At 41.5% G+C, this 27,008-nt stretch overlaps 1 protein-coding gene across 7 annotated transcripts in view; it reads left to right on the top strand.

Annotated features, from left to right (window-relative positions):
- The window catches only part of LOC117607256 (uncharacterized), a 116,053-nt gene that overhangs the window by 45,765 nt on the left and 43,280 nt on the right, over positions 1–27,008 (top strand). For 6 of the 7 annotated variants that reach the window (XM_034330745.2, XM_034330751.2, XM_034330744.2 and 3 more), the window contains one exon: positions 12,869–12,913. The exons of the other annotated variant lie outside the window; for it this stretch is intronic. The gene's annotated coding sequence lies outside the window, so the exon portion shown is untranslated. The remainder of the gene's footprint in view (positions 1–12,868; positions 12,914–27,008) is intronic. 7 annotated transcript variants of the gene reach the window in all.

A 27,008-nucleotide genomic window follows, 5' to 3' on the forward strand; every position in this document is an offset into this window, starting at 1 on the left:
AAGAAAAATAAAAAAATAAAAAGTCGACGGACCATGTGGTGGTCGGATGTTATGTCATCGAGGCCAAAGATACGCGTACAGAAAGCGTGTGTATCGTCGTTCTGGTAGCGGTGCTCGTTTTATTCTGATTCCCGTGTCTATCTCGAGCACCGGCCGCGAAAATAAATCGACCAACACCCGTGGAAACTTTTCTCGAGCACTTTATAAAACTCCGCGTGACGGTGTAAATATAATGTTTATTTCAGCGAACCACGTTCAGTTACGCTCGATTCCTAAGGCGGTATATAATTATTATTATTTCTATAGAAGAGCCTTTTTTTATCGCAATTCGGGTGCCTTCCCCCTCCACTAAAACAGCTACATCGTCCAACAGAGATATTTGAAAATTCTTCGATCGGGAATTTTCGAAATTCGAAGTTTTACGCTCTCACATTTGCTGAGAAAGCGAAGGAGAAGCAGAGGATCCGGTAAAACTCGCGTCTCATCGAGAATTCTACAAAATTTTATTACGCTACGCTCGAGCTCGTTCGCACCTGCTGTCCCGAACGTAAACCTTTCCTTGTAATCTCTCATTTCCCTTGTTCGGTGGTAAAAAGGGAAGAAGAAAATTGACCCCGGTGGCGCCTCGGTTAAAGAGAAAAAAGTATCGGCCGTACGAACGGACGGAATAAAGAAACAAGCGAAGCGCGAAAGACGGCAAAGACGAACGAGCCGGAGTACGTGTCACCGGCAGATGTTAACGATAAGATTTATGAATTTTTCAAACTCGACCTGTGTTGCACCGTCGCCAACTCGTCTGGCAAAGTGCAAGTTTCGTTCGGTGACTCGTGAAACGACGCGATATACCGCCAACTTTTATGGATAAATTTCTTATAACTTCGGGGAAAGTTATTGTTTCGAAAGTTACAGTTTTGCTTTATCCGTTAACTCCTTTTATTGAATTTAATCAAAATTTCACGACAACTTAAATATTTCGGGTACCCGATATTCTCACACAGCCCCTAAAATTTAGGTAAATTTCGTTTAGCATTGATCGCTATGAATTTAACTAAATGCAATAATTTGAAAAAATAGAAACTATCAGCTGTAGTTAACTCGTACAGTAGCTGATCGATAGAAAAGTAATAGACGTGTAACTAGTAAAATATGATATAGTATCCGGATAATACGTGGCTGTATAAGCAGTTTGCACTAGATACCGGTGAAAGCATTTCGAGCCAGTTGCTGCCGGTCGTAATATCGTTTTATTTATCGCTAGTGTCTCATTCAAGCAGAGGCGTACTATTGTACATACCAAACGATCGTTCTACAAGGTTTACTCCATCGAGGAGGCCTTCTATTTATCCATGAATGTTTCAAAGAAAGGTGTAAATCTCTCTATCAATCGACTTATTAAAATTTACAAATATATTGAAATGCAATAAACGAAATTGAAATGTAACAACCCTACGAATAATGTTTTTTAAAACGGCGAAAATGTAGGAGAGGAATGAAAGGCGAGTTTCCGTTCCCACGGCCCATAATTACGGATAAGAGTAGCAATAAATAACGCACGCAACGGTCGTACGTAAAGTCGGCTAGACGGGAATAATTCGTGCATAATTTACTCGTTTTCGATAGGATAGGAATAGCGTTTTCGCAGTTGCTAAATCGACGCGGCACTTTGGAAGGAAATCGGGGATAGGTACGGTTTGGATCTCTCTCTTTACATATTATACCCCGTAGAATCGGAATAACCGTTCAGAGGGATGTTTGCCTCGAAAATACCGGCTGCGCTTGAGTTACGAGCCTTTTTATCTCATCCTCCACCGCCAAGTAAATGGCCCCTTTTTTCCATTCAACTCTTCTACATGCATCGATGTACCAACACTAGCGATGAAATCAGGATTCTATAGCAAGAATTCTTCAAATTTTACTTTTTCCTATATTAATGTTAAAAGTGATTTTTAGGTATAATATATTAAACAGCAAAAGTACGTACAATGCAGTTTGGCTCGTTTGTTGCTACTAATTGACGGAAATTATTTGATCCTCCGGTTGCTGCTCGTTGTAAGCTGAAAGCAACCCCAGAAAAAAACGAGGATCCAATTAACCCGAGCATTTTATATTAGTGAAAACAGGAGCCCGGTAATTTTTCCGGGCAAATAGCTGTTTTCGAGGGGACGTTTTACAGGTAGAGTGGAAGAAGGGTTGCCGATTTCCCTGGCCAACAATTTGACGCGTCGTGTAAAACGTTCCACGAATTTCGCGAGTACCATTTTCGAGTATCGATTTGTCGTCTGCACGGGTTTCTGCATTGTGTACTTTCTGTCGCGGAAATTGGAAATATTAAAGCGCGATATTTACCAACGCCACTTTTTGGCCCCTCTATCGAACCGTTTTCGGAGGCACAACAATCTGTAGTAAATACCGAATGGAAAACATATTTCTCTGTTTGTTCGAACAAGAGTATTCAGTTTACAATTTCGTTGATGAAAGGTATTTTATATTTGTTTCCCTTCGAACGATACGAACAAAGACAGCTTCTTATTTTAATTATGATCTCGTTGAAACTTGGAACTTCCTGAAAAACAGAAAATTGCAAGTTTATTCTGTACATTGAATCGGGTAAAGGGGAATAGAAAATAGAGGGTATGAGGTAGATGGTGAAACAAAAGGGGGAGGACCTATTCACGAGAATGGCAGGAGCATCGAGGCCACGAGAAGTGCAGTTAATTCATGCGAACGCCAACCAGGCTAATAAACTTTTTATCTGTAACTTTCGGTGTTCCGGCGAACGAATTACAAAACACAACGTTTCGTGGCCCACTTTACGGACGAATACCCGACACGAGTCGTGTTCCACATACCTATCTGCCTAGCTATCATTCACCTAGAGATAACAACCCACCTCTGCGCTATCCGATCGATCGCGTTCCTTGCAAATCTCGATAAAACTACTTTCATACGGGGTGTCTTAACAAAGAGACAATTTTTCAATTTTTATACTTTTTATAAATATCGGCTCGTTGAAACTCGACAAACTGTGAATAAATTTTTCTAATCAACAAAAATCATGTATTATCAATCGCTAATGACTTTGCTTAATTACCAAATTCCAACGTTTAAATATCGTAATTTCTCAGTTTTTTGAAAGGTACGGATATTTTTTACATATCTATCTTCCACGAACGATTACCTTGCGATGGATCGTTGCAACGGGCATTCGGAGCACGATACTTTCACCTAATCGATCGCGAGAGTCAGTGATTTATAACGATATCAAAATGGTCACGTCTATTCGCGCGGTACCGTTTCTGAACCGTGTTTCTCAAGCGCATTTTATCGTCCTTATTTATGAAACGTAGGAAATGACGCTTCCGGCCAGAACCGTTACTCTATCTGTTCGAATGTTTTAAACGAACAGCCCTGTAAACCCTTTAGGGGAGGAATTTTTTGCTTCTCCAAATAGCTTAGACGTTTAAAGGTAGAATTTTATGTAAGGAAAAATTTTATCTTCCTCGAATTTTTTTGGGTAGTTTTTTTTTTCTCTTGGACCTCTTACCACCCTGAGTGCCTTCTTTTCAGGTACGACCGGTAGGATATCGAGATATTCCTGTATGTTACCTTAAATCTCGTATTTGGCTGTCTAAACGAAATAGACAGCTCAAAGGCGAACTCGTGATACGAATAATTCTCGATAGCAGAGGATGTCGCAGATGTTGCAGATCGATATCCTCCTTCCGATTTAGCATGCTTCGCGTTCAAAGAGAAGCTTGTCCATGGAGTTCGATAAGATATGAACCGATTCGAGACATGAATTCGCCCGGAGACGAGACGTTACCAGGCATAATTCATCGCCTAACTTGAATCACGCTTTCGTGAAGAATATTCTCGGTACTTGAATTGCGATTAACCCTTTCGGTTTTATTCAGTATTTCATTAATTCGGTATTACGCGATAGAATATTCATTCTCCAGAGGAGGAGCATTTAAAAATAAAACAAATAATTATTATCGATTCGCGTGTCTGTGATATCCCTTTTAATAGACACGTAAATACGTATTCAACCTCGGAATTGCATAAGAGTATCGTTCGGCGATAGTCTGGCCAACGATGCAACATCGTTTGCTGAAAAATAAGAGAAACTGGTGATTTTATGGATTCTTAAGAAAGTGGGACGTACTGCAGCAGAGATGCTCGATAATTATAACGATACGTAACGCATCGTTTTAAATTTTAATTACAACCAGCGATGATTTCATTTGACGGTAACGATCCAACCGCAGGGTTGCACGAATCCAGTTTATTTTTTAATTTTATTAAAATACCCACTCGATCCTTCGCTTTTTAAAACGTTTAATATCAGAGACGCGTGTACAGGGTGTTCCTCGAGTATTTTATTGTGAAACCTGACTCGAGGCTGTAGTAGCCGAATTTTCTCACGTTCTTCGTCGCTCGTTTTCCCGTCGTACGAATATAATTTCACGACATCTGGCTTATTTCATTCGATCGGACCCGACACCCCGTTCCCGTACTCGCAACCTCGCAGGCTCTACATTTTACCCGACATATCTCAAGAAGGGTAAAATTGATTCCGAACGCTCGGATAACGTCTCCCGCGAGAGTCTTATCTTTTTTCGCTGTTCTCTCGTTTCGATTCTCGCGTTCTCGAGAGGCCGTCAAGGAAGGCGAAAATACGGTCTGTCTCTTGGCAAGATGGTTGAAAAAAACCTGCCATTTCCGATGTTGACGCGAACACGAATACCGTCAGTTTGCCTGGTTCCATTTTATCGGTCGCGTGGCGAAGGTAAAGCATCCGTTTTTCACGGTTTCCCGTCAAAGGACACCCTTTGCTCCACTTTGTATCTTTTCACCCTTGAACGACGGGACGACGGTTCTTTTCCCTGTCGAATCGCGATCCGAATCGATAGATTATTTCGATGAACGCGGACAGTTAGGGGAGCCCGAATTGGCATCGTTGCACCAGTTTCCAGGGCCAGACGCGGCCGCCGCACGATTGAATTCTATCGATGGAATGCAATTGATACGAACGGTTGAATCTTCGACTGGTTTCGTAACACGCGGCCAACGATACGATAACTTGACCGGAACAAAGGGTTATTGGAAGGTGTGTCGAGGCGGAATTGAATTTCGTCCGAAATATTGTAGCCCGGACATTCTCCGTCCGGCGGTGTCGCGGCTGTCGAAGATATTTTTTATTAATTTTCCATAGCATCTGTTAAACTTTGCATTTTCTTCAGATTCAGCATCGATCTTTATCGATCTTAGGCGTCGTTTCATTTTCGCTTTACCCCAGGGATCATTAAAGTGATCGATATAATGTAATTACGGGTCGATGAATGCCAATGCTATTCAATCGCAAATTTATTTTCCTTCTTTAATATTTTTTTATAAAGGGGGTCGATAAGAGAATTAACAAATCTTTAGGGGTCGATGAATGCCAATGCTATTCAATCGCAAATTTATTTTACTTTTTTAACATTTTTTTATAAAAGGGGTCGATCAATGCCAATGCTATTCAATCGCAAATTTATTTTCCTTCTTTAACATTTTTTTATAAAGGGGGTCGATAAGAGAATTAACAAATCTTTAGGGGTCGATGAATGCCAATGCTATTCAATCGAAAATTTATTTTACTTTTTTAACATTTTTTTATAAAAGGGGTCGATAAAAGAATTAACAAATCTTTAGGGGTCGATGAATGCCAATGCTATTCAATCGCAAATTTATTTTCCTTCTTTAACACATTTTTATAAAGTGGGTCAATGAGAGAATTAACAAATTTTTAGAGGTCAATGATCGAAAAAGTTTGGCGGCCCCTGCTTTACCGCATAACAAGATGGTGAATAGTAGGTGAAAGGAGAGGAGAGTGTCATCCTGGAGAAACTTGTTAGGGCATTCTTCTCGGAAGTAGCTTCTGCACGATTGCACGAATGAATGAGTAATGCATCGTCATGAATTATACATAGGGACGCGTGCGTACTCGCCTCTTGCACACCGTGTACGTACAACCGTGTTGTATCGCTAAGATGATTGAAAATTCACCCGAATTTTCCATAACATATAATTTAATACATATATCGAACTTGGCGAATTAGAATATCAAATCTTCCTTTATTTCATCCTCAATAATTTCTGGATTATCGTAAGAGCAGTTATTGCAGTTGAAGTTATCCCATGAAAATCGTCTTAGCGTCGTAAATTCCCCGTTATATTTTTAATCCACTCGGTACATCCAGTTTCGCGATTGCCGGATGAATTATACGTATACTCGTAGCATTCCGAGGGAGGCTTTGTATTCGTAGCGAAACTGTTGCGCGAGTTGGAAGACGGTGTTTCTGTAATTCACACGCGGCGCGTCCCGGTTTTTCATCGACCTCCCTCGGGAGTGATAAAACTTCCGAGCAAGGGACTACCACCGACGTCTAAATATATTCCAGGATACCCCTCGACTTTAGGCCGCGTGGAGCTTTCGGAAAAACGAACTTACGACCTCCGTGATTGATCAACTTTTATACATAACAGAACGACCTGATAATTTCGTGTAAAATTCGTTCAGATATCAAATTCGCTAGGATAGAAATGGTTGCGTGTTAATCCCCAATAAATTCCTCTTGCTATTACGATGGAGCTGGAATTCCTTAACCATGGACTCCTTTCCTTCTCATGGGACTTCCTTTAGACCTTCTTTAAACCTCTTTACACGGCGAACTCGAGTGAAATTCAAGTTCTCTAGAAACTACCTCACGAGCAACCCCGTCGAACGAGACTTCGAGGTTGTAATAATGCGTACATTATGTATAGCCGATATACAGGGTGTTTCAAAAGTTACTCGCATATTCTATAGAAATACACGTAAGGCGTTCCCTTAGGTATCCACGAGGTTATGGTAATTCGAAAAGCTGCACGGGTATATCGGGGTAATAAAATGTACGGTTTAATTGCTCGATCTTTCTCGGCCGGCGTGGCACGGCGTTCCAGCTGGACGCGGTTCGGAGCGTGCCGGCTTAAAGAGGCTGCAATTTTATCGCCGTAGCCTCCTAAAATTCATAAATATCCCGAGGGAATAATTTACCGGCGGGTAAGGCACGATTTTTCGTTACACCGGAAGACAAATCGTCCGATGAATATTCCGGGCATTACGCCACGGAAAATAGCTATCCATTTCCTCTAGCCTTTTATCTTCCACTTTTTTTTTCTTCGTTCTTTTTTTTTCTTCTTCTATCGACTCTCGAGCATCGGTGATTGATTGTTATGAGAATTCGAAAGGAGCAAGATCGCTGGAATTTTTCATAATTACAATTTAATTAAATTATATTCGTAAGATCGGTCGCAGACAACAACGGAATGAATACCGGTTAGTCGAAACAAATGGCCGAGAGAGTATAATTTATTCGCGACAGTGGTGGCAGAAGTAAAGAGAGGATCCTCTTTCTTCCCATGGTTGTCACGGTTACACGACTTTCGCCCTTTGTCAGCGAATTGCAGGCCGACGTAATGCGACGTCGCGTTAACTGTCATCAATGAACTTCCTTATTTAACGGTGCTCGTGTGGCCCCGTTGAATTCCCTTAATTCCGTCATACTTGGCCCTCCAGTTCCAGAGTTTCTCGTTTGCGCTCTGGTAACTCGTACTGGCTGCTTGCTTAACATAAATTGATCATTTGCATTAGGCGTGTGTTTGCTTGTTTAGCAACCGGCTGATACGAATGAGCCTCTCGAGACACCATCTACCAAACTAACATATGCTCTTTCCTCTTCTCCCTCTTTTCACCCTTTGCAGATGAACGAAGTTTCAATTATTAACGGCAATTTCGCCATTTCTAAAATCCTTCAAACAGAATGTAATTTTCAATTATTTATGGTAATGTGGCGATTTTTAAAATTTCATTCATAAAAAATCCTTCAAAGAGAATGTAATATTACACTAAGGGATGGACGGGTATTCGAAAATGTCGGTCGGGCTTGAATCCGATGAAACGATTGTCACTTTTCAAGAAGAAGGAACAAGGAATTAGGAAAGAGCAACCGCGTTGGAATCGGTTATTTTTAAAGTTTAACGAGTTCTTGTACTTCTCGTCTCTGCGTTCGAGTGAATTAACTCGAAGGCGAATTACTCGAGGGATTGCTTTGAATGGACTCCCAACGAGCAGCTATTGAATAAGCAATTGCCCCTGGCCGGCTCGGAGCGCGGTCGATCGATTTTCAAAACTCGTTATCCCCGTAATGGAATCCCAAAATTACCGGAATATGATGTTCCCGAGTTGAACACCCTTTGTCCTACCGCGTCTCCGCGTCACACTGCAACCTTATCCCTTCGAGTCTCCTATCTTATCTTGAATTCGACAGTTATTCAATTTTACATAAAATTATTTCAAGACTTTTTTTTTTTCTTTTTTCTACAATAACTTTTATCTCCAAGGGTAGTTCGAATCACCCAAGGGTGAAAACTACTTTCCTTTTATTTTCATGGTAATAACGATATTTCCTTGAGGGGATGGAACGCAACATCCCCCCGTTCGGCACATAAATCTCCATCAGAAATTTCCTCGGTTCTGAACTCATTAGAAAGCACAACCCCCTTCGAAGGCGTCGCAATTTCTCGGTCAACCGAGAGGCAGTTTTCCGTCGGCAGGCTGCATAATATCCTCGTAACGAGAGATTACGATTTCTCATAAGGGGGAAAATTACGATTTCCCATGGACGATGGGGCTGGAGTGGGGTGGGCCTTGTACCGTAACCGTTCCTACAGTCGAGGGGGCGACACGCGAGTGAAGGGCCGGGCGATGGAGCATGTTGCGAGCACATGGCGCTCGTAAGGGCAACCGTGTACAGACTAGGAGCATCGGGTAGCCCGGTAATGACGCACGCATTCGCTAACTTACACGTACGCGTTAGAACGTGTGGGTGGATGCGAAACAGACAGCGCTAGGCACCGGCGAAACTATTGGCCGCTTTCGTCCGTGGACATCGTGTGCAGGCTCGAGACATCCGGTACAATACCCTCCGGTTATAATGGGCCGCTAGTTCCTCGCATTGTTCGAAGGCTGCGTTACACGCGCGTACAAGCTGCAACGCACGCGATTCGCTCGCAACTCGTGCACCCGTCTGTTTTTCCACGTCGATGTGGAGTTCGTTGTTATTGTACAGTAAGAAGTCGTTAGCAATGAAAAAATGCAAATGTCCATCCGTCTCGGAGTAATCGACGAACATAAAAAAAAGAACTGATCGAATTGATCAACCTCCGCCTTTTTTGAACGCCATGGGGGTCATCGGTGATCTGCCCCGCAATTTACACATGGCTGAATAATTAAAAGAAAACAATAGAAAAATATTATTTTAATAGTATGGTACAAATAGACAGCTTGAAATTTGAAAATTAATTTGTGGAGTTCGTTGTTATTGTACAGTAAGAAGTCGCTAGCAATGAAAAAATGCAAATGTCCATCTGTCTCGGAGTAATCGACGAACATAAAAAAAGAATTGATCGAATTGATCAACCTCTGCTTTTTTTGAACGCCATGGGGGTCATCGGTGATCTGCCCCGCAATTTACACATGGCTGAATAATTAAAAGAAAACAATAGAAAAATATTATTTTAATAGTATGGTACAAATAGACAGCTTGAAATTTGAAAATTAATTTGTGGAGTTCGTTGTTATTGTACAGTAAGAAGTCGCTAGCAATGAAAAAATGCAAATGTCCATCTGTCTCGGAGTAATCGACGAACATAAAAAAAGAATTGATCGAATTGATCAACCTCTGCTTTTTTTGAACGCCATGGGGGTCATCGGTGATCTGCCCCGCAATTTACACATGGCTGAATAATTAAAAGAAAACAATAGAAAAATATTATTTTAATAGTATGGTACAAATAGAAAGCTTGAAATTTGAAAATTAATTATTACTATTCTTAATACTGTGACCTTCAACGTGTTAAAAATAGGGGGCCAGGACCTCCACCCCCTGTACCGTCATTCTCCTCGGGAACGGGTAAAGGGAAGGGGCCAGATACCCCGGAAGCCTGCTATGCTCGATACTGTACCCAACACTAGCTTCCTCTAAAACTTTGCCGATATATCGGTGACATTGTTATGATAAACTAAATTATCGCGTTAGTTGTAGGGTAAAGCAATTGACGCAGCTTGAGCGAGCGGCAACATCTGCGTTGCGGTATCCGCTGGTTTCAAGCAATTTCTTGAGCATCAGTTACAGTTGAGATGTGGTAAAAGTGGGATTGTTCCGTAGTTCTGGGTTCTCATGGAAATCTGGTATTACTGGAAAACGGTGGTATCGCGTGATTTAACCCGTTCACAGAACAACCCGTAGTTCGACTGGTAGTTTCCGCCGAGAACAATTTCCACGTTGTTTATTGTACCGAATTATTCTTCCCCATCGAGGAGCGTATTTCCAGCATATATTTATCGCAATTATCATGGTTATCGAAGTCAGATAGGAAGAGTAATTCTCGCTCTACACGAATTCATTTTTCATAACAGTCCGTTCTCAATTACGCGCGACCGAGGAAACATTCTCACGTAACGGGTTAATTCATCGTACGCGGTGTCGAGTAATGAGTTAACTCATTACGCACAATTTGAGCACGTTTTCGAATGACGAATCGCTTAGTCGAGTCACGCGTTCTCAAACGACCAGTTAATTCACTGTATTCTGCCTCGAAGGCGTTTTCAAAAATATTCCTCCATTTATTATACAGAAATTTAATTATTTTCTTAACTGTCCAATGGAAGAACAATCGTGAAATATTATTAATTCATATCATTTTAAATACAATGTATATTTCATTAATTTATACTATCGGCGGTTTAATTTTACGTAGATTGATTTATTCATGAAAGAAATTTCATTTATCCCTCTGTTATTAAATAATGTATCAACGCTTGTCAGTATATCAATTCGTACGAGGCTCTTTTTTCGGCGCTGATTTAATTCGTTTTTTTCGCGCCGAAAATATTAAGGGATTAATATGGGGGTCCGAGCGAGGGGGGTTGGAGGGTGCGCGCAGCAGGGTCGATTGAATTCGATAACCCGAACGTTTAATCCAGATTTCAGCCAGAGTCTGATGGGCTGAAATGAACTTTCAGTCGATTGATCTCGGGATTGGTTCGATGAAGAACTTTGATGCGTATTTCCAACCCTCCGTGTCTGCCCGCTTTAATATCACTTGTTATCGATCGATGCATCACTATTTATGCGCTTGTTACATTTTTTATTGAACCATGCACGTATGGTTTTTTAGTTGCATTATTATGCAATTCATTTGGAAATGATTTCCCTTCAAAAGAAAAAATGAAAAGGCTATTTAGCACTCTGCTCTTTACATATTGCGAACAGTTTCATTTAAACCAGAGCAATGTCTGCGCTCGAAATCCGAAACAGCCGTAAATCTCGGATGTGCAACGCACGTGCATGGAAATATCAAGAACGCAAGCGCGCGTAACGAGAGTATCGATTCGACTGGTCGAACTCGCTCCGTTCGAATCGTCGCGCCGTTACGTCGACTCGTGTCGCGAATAATCGGATCGCCAATTAAACGGTCCAATTAAAATAATAAATCAGTGTAATTCGCCGTGGGTACTTGGACGTATTTCTTGTCCCGACGCTGAAGCTGTTCCCTTTTCTCATTTTTTCCTATCTTTTCTTCCCTCCTTTTTTTCCCGCTCACCGATCGATTGATCCATTTGTACCGCGGAAAGAGGCTCCGCGTAAAAAGCACGAACAAAGAGGCTTCAATTTCCTTTTTTAGCACTTTGCTACCCCTAATTCGTTCTACGATTCGTAGCTTCCAATTTGCTGGAAATGAATCTATTAATCCTGGGACAGTGGGAACTTGAATTTCATTTTTATTTTTCTCAAATTTAGATACATGGCTACTTTTTTCCCCTCGATTCATTTAATACAATTATAAACGTGTCAATTGGCAAAGAGGCAATCATTTTCGAGTATCAATGGCGTTGTTTAATCAGTGGCGCGAACATTGTCGGGCAGTTTCGAGCGGCGCCAGGTTCGACCGCAAACGGCAATATTTTCGGCGTTTCGCCACGCGATTGCTGCTAATTTCATTCGCCAGAGCGGTCGGCATTAATTTTCCCCAGCGGTCGAAACAAGCGGTGGCGCGCGTTGAATCCGTTCTGTTTCGCTGGCTCGACAGGAAACGGCGTTAATTTTACCCGGCCATCGCGCGGTGCCTTCTTCAGCCGAGAAGCTGTCACTCGTCTCGTCTCGTTGCACGGTTCGCTAATTTCCTCAACGATCGCTACCGACGTTCTACATACGATCTGTCTCTTTCCTGTCACTCGAAATATCGCTAATTTTCACCAGGCAAAGCTCGACGTTCCCCTTCAACTTTTAACCCTTTTGATCGATGATCGTTGCTCGAGATCGGCCAGCTACGCGATAAATGACAAATATCCGGCTAAATTTATCCCTTTTCCATGGATCGTATATAACACTGCGATTTTTCACGTTTTAATTCAACCTCGGAGTTCAGACTCGCTAAACTCAAGCAACTGGCGATAAGTTGATGTCGCGGAGTCAATCTTGTGGAGCGGAGTCGAGCTTGTCGATCGTTAATTTCACAGGCGAGTAAAAAGTCGACGAGTTACCGTAAAATAAATTTGCATAGCCGTTTCGATGATCGATGGAGGCTCGTTTTTAGCGGCGAAACAGGAAGAGAGAGTTTCAGATACTAATAGCTACACGCTCTCCTTGTTCTCCTGTTTCCTCCAACTTTGCGAAAGATCCTTTTTATTTTAAATAGAACTTGGTACTTTTCGATCCAATAATCGATACGCTTCACCGCTGTATTACTAATAGGTCGTTGTTCCCTTTTTTCTTTTTTTCAGACCGCTGAATCCTGGGGCAATTGGAGTGCACCGCGGGACTTGTTGGTAAGTAATTTACTGAATTCTATTAGAGTAACACCCGTTGGTGAAACTCGAGCGAAACTCCGGTCAACGACACGCGGCAGCTTTTTTTCCCTTGCTTCGCGTGCAGAGAGACGATTACCGTGTTATCTGTCGATGCTTTAGAGTAATTAACTTGTATCGGAGAAAAGTGGTCCGAAGAATTGATTGCCACGGTAGAAGGCAACCCGGCGCGCCCTTAATTTCGGCTGGAAAGGGTTAAATTAAAAAAAAAAAAGTCAAGATTACTATGATAAACTGAATGCTCCAGCGAAGAATCCTGCGCAACCTCATCAAACCTTCGGACGAAGGGTGGGCAGGGTTGAAATTTTCAATATCCAAGGGACGAAATTTATGCGAGCCAGCGTAACGGCCTCTGTTTTTCTCTCGAACCGGATTCCTCTCGTGCTTTCGTGAAAAAAATCGCCCTACCAAGCCGTACAAAGTTCGCAATTGAACCCTCACCCCCTTCGCGTATTCCATTTACAAGTTTTCCCTTTTTCTTACGAATCAGCCTGGCGAACCCCGACCGGTGCTTCCATCGAATAGAATAGAATTCTTTATACACGCGGCAAAGTATCGCTGCAAATATTAGATGGCTGTTACGATAGCTTTTCAAGATATGTACGACACTGTCTCTCCCTCTCTCGCTGTAGGGACCGCGGAGTTTGTCGAGTTGGAAAGATTTTGAAAATTCCTCGCACGCCCCTACTTTCCCTTCACGCTACTTTACCTTCCACGGCTTTACATCCATCCATTCTTATGCGTGTACAGACCGCGAGGAGGACACGCGATCGAACGGAACCTCGTGTCTTTTTCCAGGGACGAGTTGCGACATGAAAATTCGTGTCCCTCCGTCGGTGCATTTATGGGCGTCGAATCGAGGATACAGGGGGGCATAATTTTATACCAACCTCTTTGTTGGTTGCTCGATACCAGGGAAAGGTGAAACTCCTCTTTGCTATTTTCATACGTTGAAATAAGATAAATAGAGAAATATTTAACCACGATAAATTTATTTGCAATGTAAAAATGAAAATTCCATTTTATCCGTATTTTGTATCAACTTCTGATCAGAAAAATTAACAAAAAAATGTTATTTTTTAATATATCATTTTCGTATATGGATTCCTCAGAATCTTGGAATCTTGTAATTTACACCATCCTTCTAGCTCTGGAGGTTTCCGAGATATTCAATCAAATATTCGCTTTGTGTCAAATATTTTTTCGAGAACTATATTATACATAAGTTTCATCAAAATCGCATGATTCCTTGTTACAAATTATTTTAATCCACCCTGGGAAAACGTATTTCTTACAACCAGGGGACAACTAAATAGCATCCCCTCTCCATTTGACCAATTTGACCATTCAGGAAGCTCCCACATTTTATCTTGTAATAAATCAGAACGATCCTCGACGATAGGTCGATTCTGCTTGCCGTATGGCCGCGTAATCCCTCTCGAGTGCGCTAGAAGGATCGTGGTGTGTTCTTTCTTGCCGTTGGTATTCCGTGAACGTTATCGCGCGTGAACTCGTCGATGGTGCAGAGTGTCAAGTGCGCGTCTTCGATGTCGTACGTGAAGATACTGCGGAAACGATCGTGGATGCGTCTCTCGTTTCCTCACGTTCGACCTTTCCACGACACCGGACTACGACGAGTTAACCGACCGAACGATTTTCCCCGCTTTTATTGCCACTTCCGTTTCGGCGATCACCGAAACCGCTCTCGCATTGCGTGCCATTTTTCCACCGCAAAATCACTAGGTGGTCCGGCAACCGTGATCAGAGCTCGAACCTGAAATAACGACGGCCATTTATCCGCCGTCTCATTTTTACCATTCGATTGGAGTATTGTCGAAGCGACGTAGGAAGATAATATTTTCACGCTGGTATTCCTGGGATAATCTGAAAGGTTGAAAGGGGGATGGATATTAGTAAGTAGGGTAGCACCCCGAATTTTTTGGCGTGGGTGCTACGAATCCCACGCTGCCCGGGCGTCGAATAGTGGGAAAACAGTACTTCCCCTCCGACATAAACGAAAAAGAGAAGGAAAATAATATTTAGAATTAGAAGAAATTAAAGAGCGAATTAAAAAATTAATACATATCAAGTCTGGAATGGAGAAAGATTTTGATAGCTGTGTTTCATATTTCGTCGAGGTTAAAATAAGTACAGCAGAGGGTTGCTAAAGGGGATAGAGAAAGAAAAGGACCGACCAGTCATTATGCAGAAGAGTGTACATTATTAATGTACGTCGTACCGACTGACAGACGCGAGGGCTTTTAACGAGTTCCGGCGATTGTTCCCTACGATAGAAAGAACGACGAAAATACGTTCGTGGCAGAAGTCTGAGACCGTGGGCTACCGATCATTACCGCGCCAGACTAAATTTCGTTTTAACTCCCTTTGTTTAACCCGATTCCCTACTATTTGCTCGCGGTACCGCTAAAGTACTCTTATCGTGTAATATAAATATTTATTTAATCGTTCGCGACAATTGCTGCAATTCTCCCTTGAATTTTCTTCGTCGCAATCGATGGAAAGTGTGACACACGACGAAACCGTTGTTCGCTCTGTAAATGCAACGTCACCGTCGACACCTGTTTCCGGGTACGCTTTACCGATGCACCGGGTGCACTCGTGCACTGCATATAGCGCTGAATGATTCACGCGAGGAGGTTGTTTCTGACAGATGCGAGAAGCTTCTATCTAAGCGAGCCACCGTTCGATCCCAGTTGAATCGATACGAATCGCGCGCATTGTTACTGACAGTGTTACACGCGATAACGCGTGATAATGATATCACGATTTTATCAAGGTGTACGAACTGTCCGATGCGATCGATCGGGTCGGGTTTGGTTGGAAAAAATTAGACGAATTCGAACAAAGTCATCGGCGATAATTATTATTAACGGCGTATCGCGTTAATTTCAATGGAATGAGTAAAAATAAAATATCAACAATTTTCCCTCGGTGCCTGAAATTACACGCGCGCTCGTAGCAGAGGGTTTTACAGGTATGCAAGAAACCGATGGCGTTTCGCCCTCGGAAACGTAACAAGAAACTCTCGTAGCTACGAGGAGCGTGTTGAACAAAGAGATAGGCAAAGAACGACCGGGAATATGGAGATTTATCTCTCGAGCAATTCTCTGGACGCTCGACAAGCCGACACGCTAATTCGGTCGAACGAGAAAACGGATGGAGGTCTTTCATGGAAATAGAAGAAAGGAAATTGGATCAGAATTACGTATAAACGCGTGTTTAGCTGAGATTTATCGGAATGCAGATATTTTCCAATGTTTCTAGAAATTTGATTTTTCCTCGGTTAATTAGTTATTCTCGAACGTCGAAAGTAACGGAACAAACGTTCACGGTGCAAAATATTTAATGGCCGGCTGTTTTTTCTTCTCGGTTGGCAGCGACAACTTAACCAGCCTGATTCCCGTCTTGAATCTGAACCATTGAACCCGTTACTCCCACGAAGATCGCCGGGCAACTGGAAATGTTTTCTGTATGCGGGAGACCGATACCCTGGCTGGGTATCTGACAAATTGGCCCTCGAGTACCATACTCCGAGCTATTTTAACAGGACTTCAAACGAAGAGGGTCATTCGAATCGAGGCATTGCATTCAAAAATTAATTATAGACACAGGTCTAGTAAGAATTCGAGGCCTAATTAATTAAAATTAGAGCTCGTCTGTCGCTAATTTTCCTGTCGAAAAAATTTCACTCACGGTCCGTCTCTGGACACAGCTATTTCTATCTCTTCAGTCGACATATTTTAATCATTGGAAAGTTTATACAAAACATCTGTTCAGAAACGCTTGCTTTTCAAGTTATAAATACGTTTGACTCGGAGGAACACCTGGTGAGATCCGAGAGTATGCAGTTAACTTCGAAGAATAAACTTGAATAGGAAAGAAGTTTCGGTAACTTTTTTAATGAGAGTGAAATTTCTTTGATTAACGCGTTTCAAGGATCGGAAAATTTTTGAAATTTTTGCCTTTCCTCGATTTTTAACTCTGAAATTTTGAATCAATCACCAGAGGAAAGAGGAATCTGTGAACGTTGGAGCGATGCATTATTGGCGTTTAATTTTATCGAAACGGTACGTCACGCAATCCGGCTGGCAGGATAACTCAATTTCCTCTGGTGAGTTGGCTTTTTCCGGCTCTCGACATTTTCCAACGATCGTTCGCTTTTAATTTCGACGCCTGTTGTATTCGAGCGGAAGTTACGACATCCGCGGAACCTCGTAAATTCCTCGATTCCAGCGCGGAAACGAGCCGCGATAAGGAAGATTTTTAAGCAGCCAATCAACGGAATTCAAACATTTATATTGCATGCATCATAACTGCGCTGAAACAGATGTAGACGGATGGTTCAGCTGCAATTCCAAACAATTGCTAGTAGTAAATATTTGACGAGCCACTGGCATTCCGTAAATTGCTATATTTATTCTCAGAACCAAACGAACGGGCGAACGCTTTGTCAACGTTACGCACAAACAGGCAAACACCGAGGGATCGTTGAAAAGTTGAAAAATCCAAAAAACAAGAGAGCCGAGAAGAAAACGAGAAAATGAGAGAAACGAAAATGTCAGAGAACAGGGCGATGAAATCAGGCTCTCCTAGAAAAAATAGCGACACAGAGAAAGCAGGAATTCAAAAAATTCTAATTTTTAGTTTTTTTCACCCTATTAATAGATTTCCAATAGATAAAGGGTTAATTTTCAAATTAAATTCCTTTGGTTTCTATTTGATATTTTTAGAGATTTAGCAGCGGTATTTGTAATAAAAATGTTTTTGAAAATTATTTACCGCTGAATATGTAGCTTAAGAGTATTTCAAGGGTAGAAGAGTAAGGGTGAGAAGGGGATAACAGCTAGTGTGTCTTGAAATAAAGCGTTCTCGCTAGCTTCTGTTTCTCACCCTTCTAACCTATTCCTCCCATCCCTTCCTTCCTCGCCTTTTTTGCTGTCGCTAAAAAGTTTGATACCTTTTTAGAAGGTATTGTTTGGAGGCGAGGAAAGGGAGAGAATGGTCGGGCTAAAGAGGGTTTCCCAGCCGGCGAGATAAGCCAAAGGGGTGGAAAACGAGTAGCGGGACCGCATGGATGCCGATAAGAGCAATTCCGAGGGTGTGTTCGCACCAAACTTAGGCTTAGTCACGAAGACAACGGGGAACGGTAAATTCTACTCGCGATAGCGATCGACGCGAAATAGGAATAAGAATTTCTTGTTATCTTCGGGTAATATAAGCTCCATGTCCTGCGTGCGTTGAGTCTGAATTCCGACCTCGACAGTATATCGAGCACCTATGAGAAAAAAAAATACAATTTCCAATAAATACTAAAATCACACGCTCGAATTTGAAGAAAAAAAGTTAGAAAATGAAAGCGTTAAATCTTAAGGGTTAATGTTTGGATAATCACTCGCTGAGTAGCTAGAAATAATTGAGTGCCAGGAGGGAAAGGAAGATGCGTTCGAGAGGGAAAATAAGAAAAGAATTAGACTTTAAGTACCTGGCAGGGATTTAACGAAAGACCTCTCGAGGGTTGCTTTACCGAAGGAAATAAAGAAGTGGTTAGGGGAAACGATAGGTCGAGCAAATGAGTAATCGATGAACATCAACCGCGACCAAAGAGACAAATATCTTATTTCTTGTCTTCCTTTCGATCGAGGTGAATCGCGAACGATTCTTCGGATCGTTTAACGAGTTTGATCATAGAATCTGTTTACAATAAAAATTCGCGAAGGAAATAGAAATTCGGAAAATTGTCTGTAAAGGTAAGGTAACAGACGGCGATAAATCTCGAGGATTATACGTTTTGAAGATAAATCTAGATCCTGCGAGAAGTCTCACGGATAATCGAAAGCAATTGCTCAACCGTGTGACCGACGATCCTCCATTTGTCGAGAATGCGCCGGTGTATAAGTTTCGAAGTAGCAGGTGATTCGATTATTTTCCAACTGAAACCGACTTTGGGAAAAAGTTCGCCTCGTATACCCAATTTCGAGCAATTCAGCCGAGATTTCTTTATATTTTCAGATTCCAACACAATCTTTTCAAATCCTAATGATTTTTTTTATAAATCTACAAACGTCTTCGTCCTGGCGCGACCTATTTTGATCCACAGAGAATCCTTCGGGAACGAACAGTCTCTATCCCAACTCTAAACATCTCGAAACCTAAGACACGGATTTGCTGAATTACTATCGAATCCTTCGACGAGTCCCAGTTCAAAACTGGCTCCGATCCCTCGCTGAACTTCTCATCCCTTTCCTCATCCATTCTCTGCACTGTTCGATCTTTCAAACCCTACCAGAATCCAATGCCCTTCGACGCTGGTTCATTTTCCTTCGAATTACCTTCGACTATCAACGTCCACCTCGAAGAGATATAATCCGCTCTCCTTCGACTCTGAAGTTGAAAAGTTCGACAGGCGGAAACGAAAGGTGTATCGCGCGGGCGAGACGACAAAGCGACGACGGACCGATTGAAGAGAAGAGCTCCGGGAGACAGAAAGACAAGCGGTACCAGTGGGAGTACAAAGAAGAGATACAGCAGAGAGGAAAGGGAAACGAGAGAGCACAGAGTCGACGAATGGGTAAAGATGTGATCATCGAAACGGAGACAGAGGCATATGTCGAGGCTGTGAGAGAATCGCGGGGAAAGAAATGAAAATGAGTACAGAGAGAGGGAGAGAGAGAGAGACGAAGAGATAGATACCTAGATAGAAGCTCCCGTCGCAGAGGACTTGGTGAAACAAAGAGGATCTACCCTGTGACGAATACCGAATCTAACCGAAAATTCTAGCAGTATATACCTTGGTGGAATTAATTCTAGACACTTTGAATAAAAATATTCTTTATTTCATATTTCTGCAGAAAATGTATATTCTGCTATGCTAAATTGATACCGTAATACTTTTATTATAATCTATAATGTTTATATCTAATATTTTCACATGATTTGGTTTGTAAATGTTTGAAAATTTTAATTAAAAAAAATCTAAATTTTTGTTTTTACGCATGACAATACAAATTTTCTAAAATTAGAAAACAATGATTAGAATATAAAATATAAAATAATTTGAATGAATGTGAAATTTAAGTAAAAATTTAAAAGTGTCCAGAATTAATTCCACTAGTGTAAATTTATTCGGATACCGATATGGGTGATGGTGTCCTATGGATATTTAAATGTCATAGGTCCTAGAAAGATTTCCATTTCTCTATTCGCCCCGTTAGCAGTAGTTACTCGTCACCCAGTATAAGAGAGAAAAGAGAAAAGGAGAGTAGACGGTTGACAGAGAGAAACATGGAGCCGGGGATCGTAGATGATATCGAAGCAGAATTCGTGCAGCAGAAATACAAACACAGGCTTGTATTGTAGTGGAGCGAGCATTGTCTGCGGGCGTGCGGAGACCTACGCAACCCCTTCCTCTGCTCGTTGCTTGAAACAAAGCCTCTCTAACAGGCCTGCCAACGGGGGAATGCACAATTACATACACGGCCGCCTACTCCAGACTGTCCTAAGAAGCTTTAATTAACGGCGGCTTGCGGCCTCCGCGTACGCGTATCGCTGAAAAGTGAGCACGCGTGTACCGAAAGGGTGGTGCGCAGAGCAGGGGGCCAGTCGATCTAACACCCCCACCCCCATCGTTACGCGAGAATTGCACGTCGACTTCCGCGTCAATGGTTCCGGTTTGAATCCTTCACTCCGTTCGTTCGGATCCAGGACGTTCAACCCTTTTTCAAACCTTCACTAGGGCAGACGGATCAACCCTTTGCTGGTTTCGAATAACAGGGGTGATTCGTGCCGGTTCTTCGTGAATTTCAAGAAGACATTATAGTGATTTTTGCAGTAACAATCAGAGGGTATTAAATTCCTGGTTATTTAATTTTCATTGAAATGTTGTGTTAAGGATGGTGAGCGATATTTCAGGAGAAAATCCAACGAAGAAACGAGGCGAATGATGCTAATTCAGCGACGATTAAATGCTGGAACGATGAAAACACGTGCAAATTATTCGCGCGTCTCTACCCTGGAACAAAGGCACCCTCGTGTCTCTGTTCCGAAAAAACATTGCGCGCGTACGGTCAGTGTCTGTCGAGGGGGTGCGCCGAGGTTTGAATTAAAACGTAATTTCGCGAGAAGAAAGGGGAAATTCAGGAAACGACGGACACCGTAAAACGGAGCATTATGTGTAATATACATAGAAATAGCCTGTGTTAATGGGTGTAGGGAAAATGTCACCCGGTTACCACGATTATACAAATGTTTTCCCTCTTTCCAGTGAAACCACGCGTCTTAACGGGGAGAAAAAAAAAACACTTTTAGCGATATGAGACGCGGTTCTTCGTTATGGAATTTTTCTTTTCAAATTTTTCCAACGTTGTATAAATAATTACAATTTTTTCGTTTTCCATCTGAGGATAGAAGTTAATCCTCTACGAAATATTCCTGATGCGTACCCTTGGTATATAACTAAGAGTCTCGGTGATTCTCACCCTTCTTCTCCACCCACCCTTGTACAAACAGAGAATTCTTCCAAAAACTGCACTCTGGCAGTCGGAGTTTGCATCAGTGGCACTTAATTCACGTCGACTTGATTTATCCTTCAAACTTTATTGCACACTCTGTTTCGGCAAGAAAGTTACCCAAGTATATTCCATTATCACAATAGAACTTGTTGTTCGAGATTCCGTGAACAATGCTACTCGATGTAATATTTTTATGGAACAGTGGCTATCCGAGTAAGTATTTTGTATTAAATAAAAAATATTTGAAATAGTATTGCAAAGGCAATAACCCTCCGCCTTGATAGGATATCCACGAAGCTGCACATTTTTTATTAAAGAATATCGAGACTAGAGAGAGAAAAAGAGGGGAAAGTAATTTCAGTCAAAGAAGTTTCCACCCAGGAAACTGATTACTTTACACTCTACAACTCCCCGAAGAATATCGTTTGAAAAATTCCAAGCAACGTTATTATGTTTCCCTCCCCTAGCAACATCTTTATAACTTGTTGATGAGAATGAAAAATTCAAAACTCCTCTCTGCCCGACCACTCTACTTCCCTTCTCGGATAACATTAACTGAAATAAAAAGAATAGAGAAATTCATGAAAGGTTCTCCTTGGTTATTAAAACGATCGAGATAAAATGGAAAACGGCAGCTATTAATGGGGCCGCAAGATCGTAAACGAAAGACCACACGACTCGAAGGGAATCAATCGGAAGGAAATTACCCTCCGTGATGGCCAACGTAAAACAATTTTCTCTCATATAAAAGAGCAAGAAATCCCAGCAATATATACTTGTTTATCTTAGAAACGAGCGACTGTTCATCCACGACGAATCGCCAAAGTTTCACCCTTGTGAAATCAAAGACAAAAGGGACAGTTGATGAAAAAACAGTCGAATTTGTCTCTTGTGTCGCTCCATTAGAAACTTTCCAGAGTAAAACGTCACAAGTTTATGGAGCTTAATATCGCGTATTTTTCACGAGTAACCTGGTATAAATGTGATAATATTTCAGGGAGACAAAGGTGGATAGTAATATTACGTGTTTCAATTAACGTTTTCTAGGAAATCTTTTTTTATTATCTTTGAAAAATTAACCCGATTATTTTTTGATTGAAATTCGTCTTCTTCTCGTTACAAGCTGCTATTCGAGTACTGGTATCAGGCACCCGAAGCTATAAACTATATACCTTGATAATCAGGCTATTACAGCTGTCGACTACCTCAAAAACTCAGGTACTCGAAGCGGCACTTTAAAGAGCCCATTTAAAGCTCGCAACGGCAGCCTAAAGTACCATTACAAAACCATTACCGTAACTATCGGCTACTACCAGCCCATTTAGCCGTTTTCCTCAGGTACCTATATACCAGAGTGTTCGCTCTTAATTCGAACAGTTACGTCTTAACTTTACATCGGTGATTTTTCTCAGCTAATGACAGCCTCTTAATAAAAAGTATGATATCCCAGAAGAACGAAGGAATGTTACATTTTACAATTAGCTAAATCGAAACGTCTCTCTTTGGATATCCGACAAGTTCATTACGGTTGCAACGTGGCTAACTGGATTTCGTTGGACGTCGTAACGAGCTCTCTCTCTTTCTCCCTCTTTCTCTCTCGAGTCGTAATTCAAAAGTTGATTCGAGTAGCGGCAATTTATTGGGCTGGGCGAGATTTTTCTTCCTCGGAGATGGCTACTTGGAAACACGGCTCGACGATGGAACTTGAACGAAGAGATAAGGTCGCTGGAAATTGCATTAAACAGCATAGGCACGTGCCGAGACCTAGAAAACAGTTCCACGACGAAATATGGAGATAACGGGTGTTCAGATGTTTCTTTAAAGGAATCCTTTTTTATGTTTCGGTAATTTTAGCAGTGTAAAGGTACAAATTTTCAATTTCTAAAATTTTTATTTTCTAAAGTTGCTAAATTCCTAGATTCCAAAATTCCGAACGAAGCTGTCAAATATAATCCTCGAAATAATCGCCTACTACACGAAATAGGAAAAGTTATATCCGAAAAGAAATGAAGGATCGAAGCGAGAAAAGAAGTAAATTGCTGGTATAAAGCGGTCCGTAAAAGTGGGATTACAAACGAAAAAGTTGGTGAAATAGGGTTAATCCGAGGAGTAACGTCATTACACGGGCTTTGTCCTGATCGAATTAGGATCGATACGTTACTGAAACGAGGGAGGAAAAAAAAAAAAGGAAAGATCGTATCGTTCCGACGAAGGGGCAAAGAAAGGTTATCAAAAGAACAACCGTACGGTTGTCCAAGACCTTTTATCCATGAAATTGTCCCTAAATAAATCTGTCTTTTCCTTAGTTAGATAATACTTCAACAAATTTCTCTTCGATAAATTTCTTATTACATTTCTCACAATTTTCTGCTTAATGAATTTTCCTAAACAACATTAGCACACTTGTTCAATGATTTTTCAAGTATAACCGAAAATACAATAAAACATTTAACCCCCGTACCTTTGATAATTTGCTAGCCATTACAATATTCCTTAAATAAAACGATTACAAAAAGGGGAGAAAAGGAGAAGGAAAAGGAAAAGTGGCTCTCAGTCGTATACAACTCTCAACTTGAAGTGTCTCGATTTCAAGCGAAATAAAAAAAAAAAAAAAAAGAAGCACACTCATCTGTGCAACGAAATCCATCCGGTGGTGGTCGCGACAGAAGCTACAGGGGTCGTTCAACCACGCTGATAAAAAAATCAAGAGCACAAGGGAAAGTGGAGAGGGAGTTTTAAAAAAAGAGAAAAAAAAAGAAAATCGAAGGGGAAATTCAATCGATATCGGATTACAGATTGAACGCTCGAACGGGCCGAAAGTTAGGGGCATACGGCGCGCCAATCCTTTCCCGCCTCTCCCAATCCGCTTAACTTCGCGGATTCAACTGCGAAACTTATCGGATCGTTCCGAGCAACGACCGATGCGAAATCGGTCCATATATCTGCGGTATCGGTAATGTATTCGGGACTCGTGAACGCGATCGCCGATTCTACTATACGTTCTTCTCTGCCACGACGAATCCGTGGGGTCGTTTTTATTTTTCATTGGGGAACAGTTAGAGAACATTGGTGTAACTAGGTAGGGAGTAGGGTGGATCGACCCTAGATACGGGGTGACCCTTTTAAAACTGAAAAATTTTAATATTCTAAAATTTTCCATACTTAGCCCACCCTAGAAGGGAGTCCTAGTTACGCCACTGTCGTACAGCACCGGGCATAGATCTTCCTAGGGAAAAACATAGTTGAGATCACTGAAAGTTTATCTATTAAAGTATAGATAGAAATGCAATAAATCCTAATACTGAAAAACGATGAAGTATCTTAAAGAGACAGGAGAGTAGGATAAAAAAGATAATCTTCCGGCAATGGCATCCGAGTGATATCTCGAATAAAAACTTGCTATTCCGTCGTAACAAAATAGCTGCCGTTTGTTTTCTTGATAAGTTGCTAAATCAATATTTCTTATAAACGATTACTGCCAATTATCGACGACTCTCGAGTCCCAATTAAACTGTTGCAAATTAACCGTAGTCAAGAGCGAAGGAGGTAATCGTGCAAAAAAAAAACGCAGGGTATTAATTAAGGAGTTGTTTTTCAAAAAAATTGTATAATTCATTGGCTACTGTAAAACGGTTCACCTTGGACTTGCGTAATGATGATATTTCGACGACTTCCCCACGCTTTCTTCCTTTGCATCAGTTTTATTCGGCTCGCCGTTATTATGCAATCGGCGCGATGCATTTGAATAATAGCGGTTGGTTGCGTTCGCGAAAGCATTTATGCAAGAGTTTGCTTTTTGCATGTTAGTTTGTTTTTACGACTGCCTCGCGGCGCCTGAATACCGTTTCGTGGAGAGTGAAATCTTTATTCCATAAATGGCGAAAAAATGGTACGTTCGATGACGGGGCCATTAAACGGTCCGTTTAATTAAATAAAAATAGAAGAAATAAATACATTGACAGACGTCTAAATGGTACCTTCGATGACGGGACCATTAAACGGTCCGTTTAATTAAATAAAAATAGAAGAAATAAATACATTGACAGACGTCTAAATGGTACCTTCGATGACGGGACCATTAAACGGTCCGTTTAATTAAATAAAAATAGAAGAAATAAATATATTGACAGACGTCTGCTTGGCGCTTTAAGAAGCGGTAAAAATATCAGTTTGAAAGCGTCGTACGCGATAAGAAGGTAATTCTTGTCGCCGCATTTCTGACGGAAACGCGGTCTACGAACGCCGGAAACGCATACGGTTAAAGTGCGCTTGTACGTGTGCCGTTTGCCGTGGCACGGGCCGGAAATACGAAACCGGCACGGGAAAACGTATCGGTTGCCGAGACGAGAGAACGATGCCCTTTTCCTTCCAACCTGTTTCACCAGCGAGATGTTACAGGTTTTTCAAGAGAGTACCATTCTCCTTCTCGTCATCGAAGTAAGCTCATCGCGTACAGGTGTACGTTACAACGAGCGCGGAAAGCTTTAGTCGAGGGGGACAAAGGGAAAATCGTAAGTGTGTCACTCGAAGCGGGTGGACAACTTGAGATGGAAAATTTCCATTAACCTTTCCACTCGTTCGAGTCGATCATTTCTTTTGATAAAGTCGATACTGGGGTATCGAGATTCTTTAGATTCGATAAGAGATATCAGGAGAGTTGAGAATCGAAGTCGCCGACTCTCCGGACGGATTTTTGGTACCTGTATATCTATAAATTTCTATCATTCTAACATTCCAAAAGCCTAAAATTCGAAGTGCTCCAAATTACAAATGAAATTAATCTCTCCCGATGGTTCGATTCTCTCGTTACTCTGTTTCTGCGATCTTTCCAATAAATTCCCGCCAGCTAATGGCCCGCGCCATTTTCGATAGAGTTTCCTGATCGTTTGCTTGCTGCTGGTGGTTACTGGGAACCATTAGTATCTGGTGCGCGTCCGCTTTGAATCGGTGTTTCCGCTGAACCCGTGGTACCAACTGCAGACGACAGCAGATTGATATTTTTCTTTAATAAGCTGCGCTCGCTACCGTTCCCATTATAATGGCTGTCGTTTTATGCACCGGTTGACGGTTCCAGCGACTTCGTTTCTTCCAGTTACATTGCTTGAAATTGCTTTGCACGAGCTGATTCTGTAATAGTAACCGGGTACAAGCTGTAGGCAATTTTTCACCGGGCGAAATAATGGAAAAGTGAATCGATTCGACGAGAAACTAAATTGCTATCATAAGAAATTATAAACAAATTGCTTTTCAAACGCAATTGCAATTATCTCAAACGGTCTTATCTTAAATTTCGTTTTTATTTCATCATTGCGCTGTTATTCCAGCGAGAGTAACACGGTGTCACCGGTGACACAGTCAACATTTAACTTGAGCTTAAACGAAAACAAACTAAACTTGACTTTAACTTCGTCGCATTAAATAAATACATACTGTAGAACCTCGTGCACGTGCGTTATTAAGAACTTTGTCTAAAACTAATTAACACGTTGAATGCCGTGGGCGTCACCGGCAACCAACGTCACAAATTT

Source organism: Osmia lignaria, chromosome 14 (assembly GCF_051020975.1).
Source record: "Osmia lignaria lignaria isolate PbOS001 chromosome 14, iyOsmLign1, whole genome shotgun sequence".
Taxonomy (NCBI): Eukaryota; Metazoa; Arthropoda; class Insecta; order Hymenoptera; family Megachilidae; genus Osmia; species Osmia lignaria.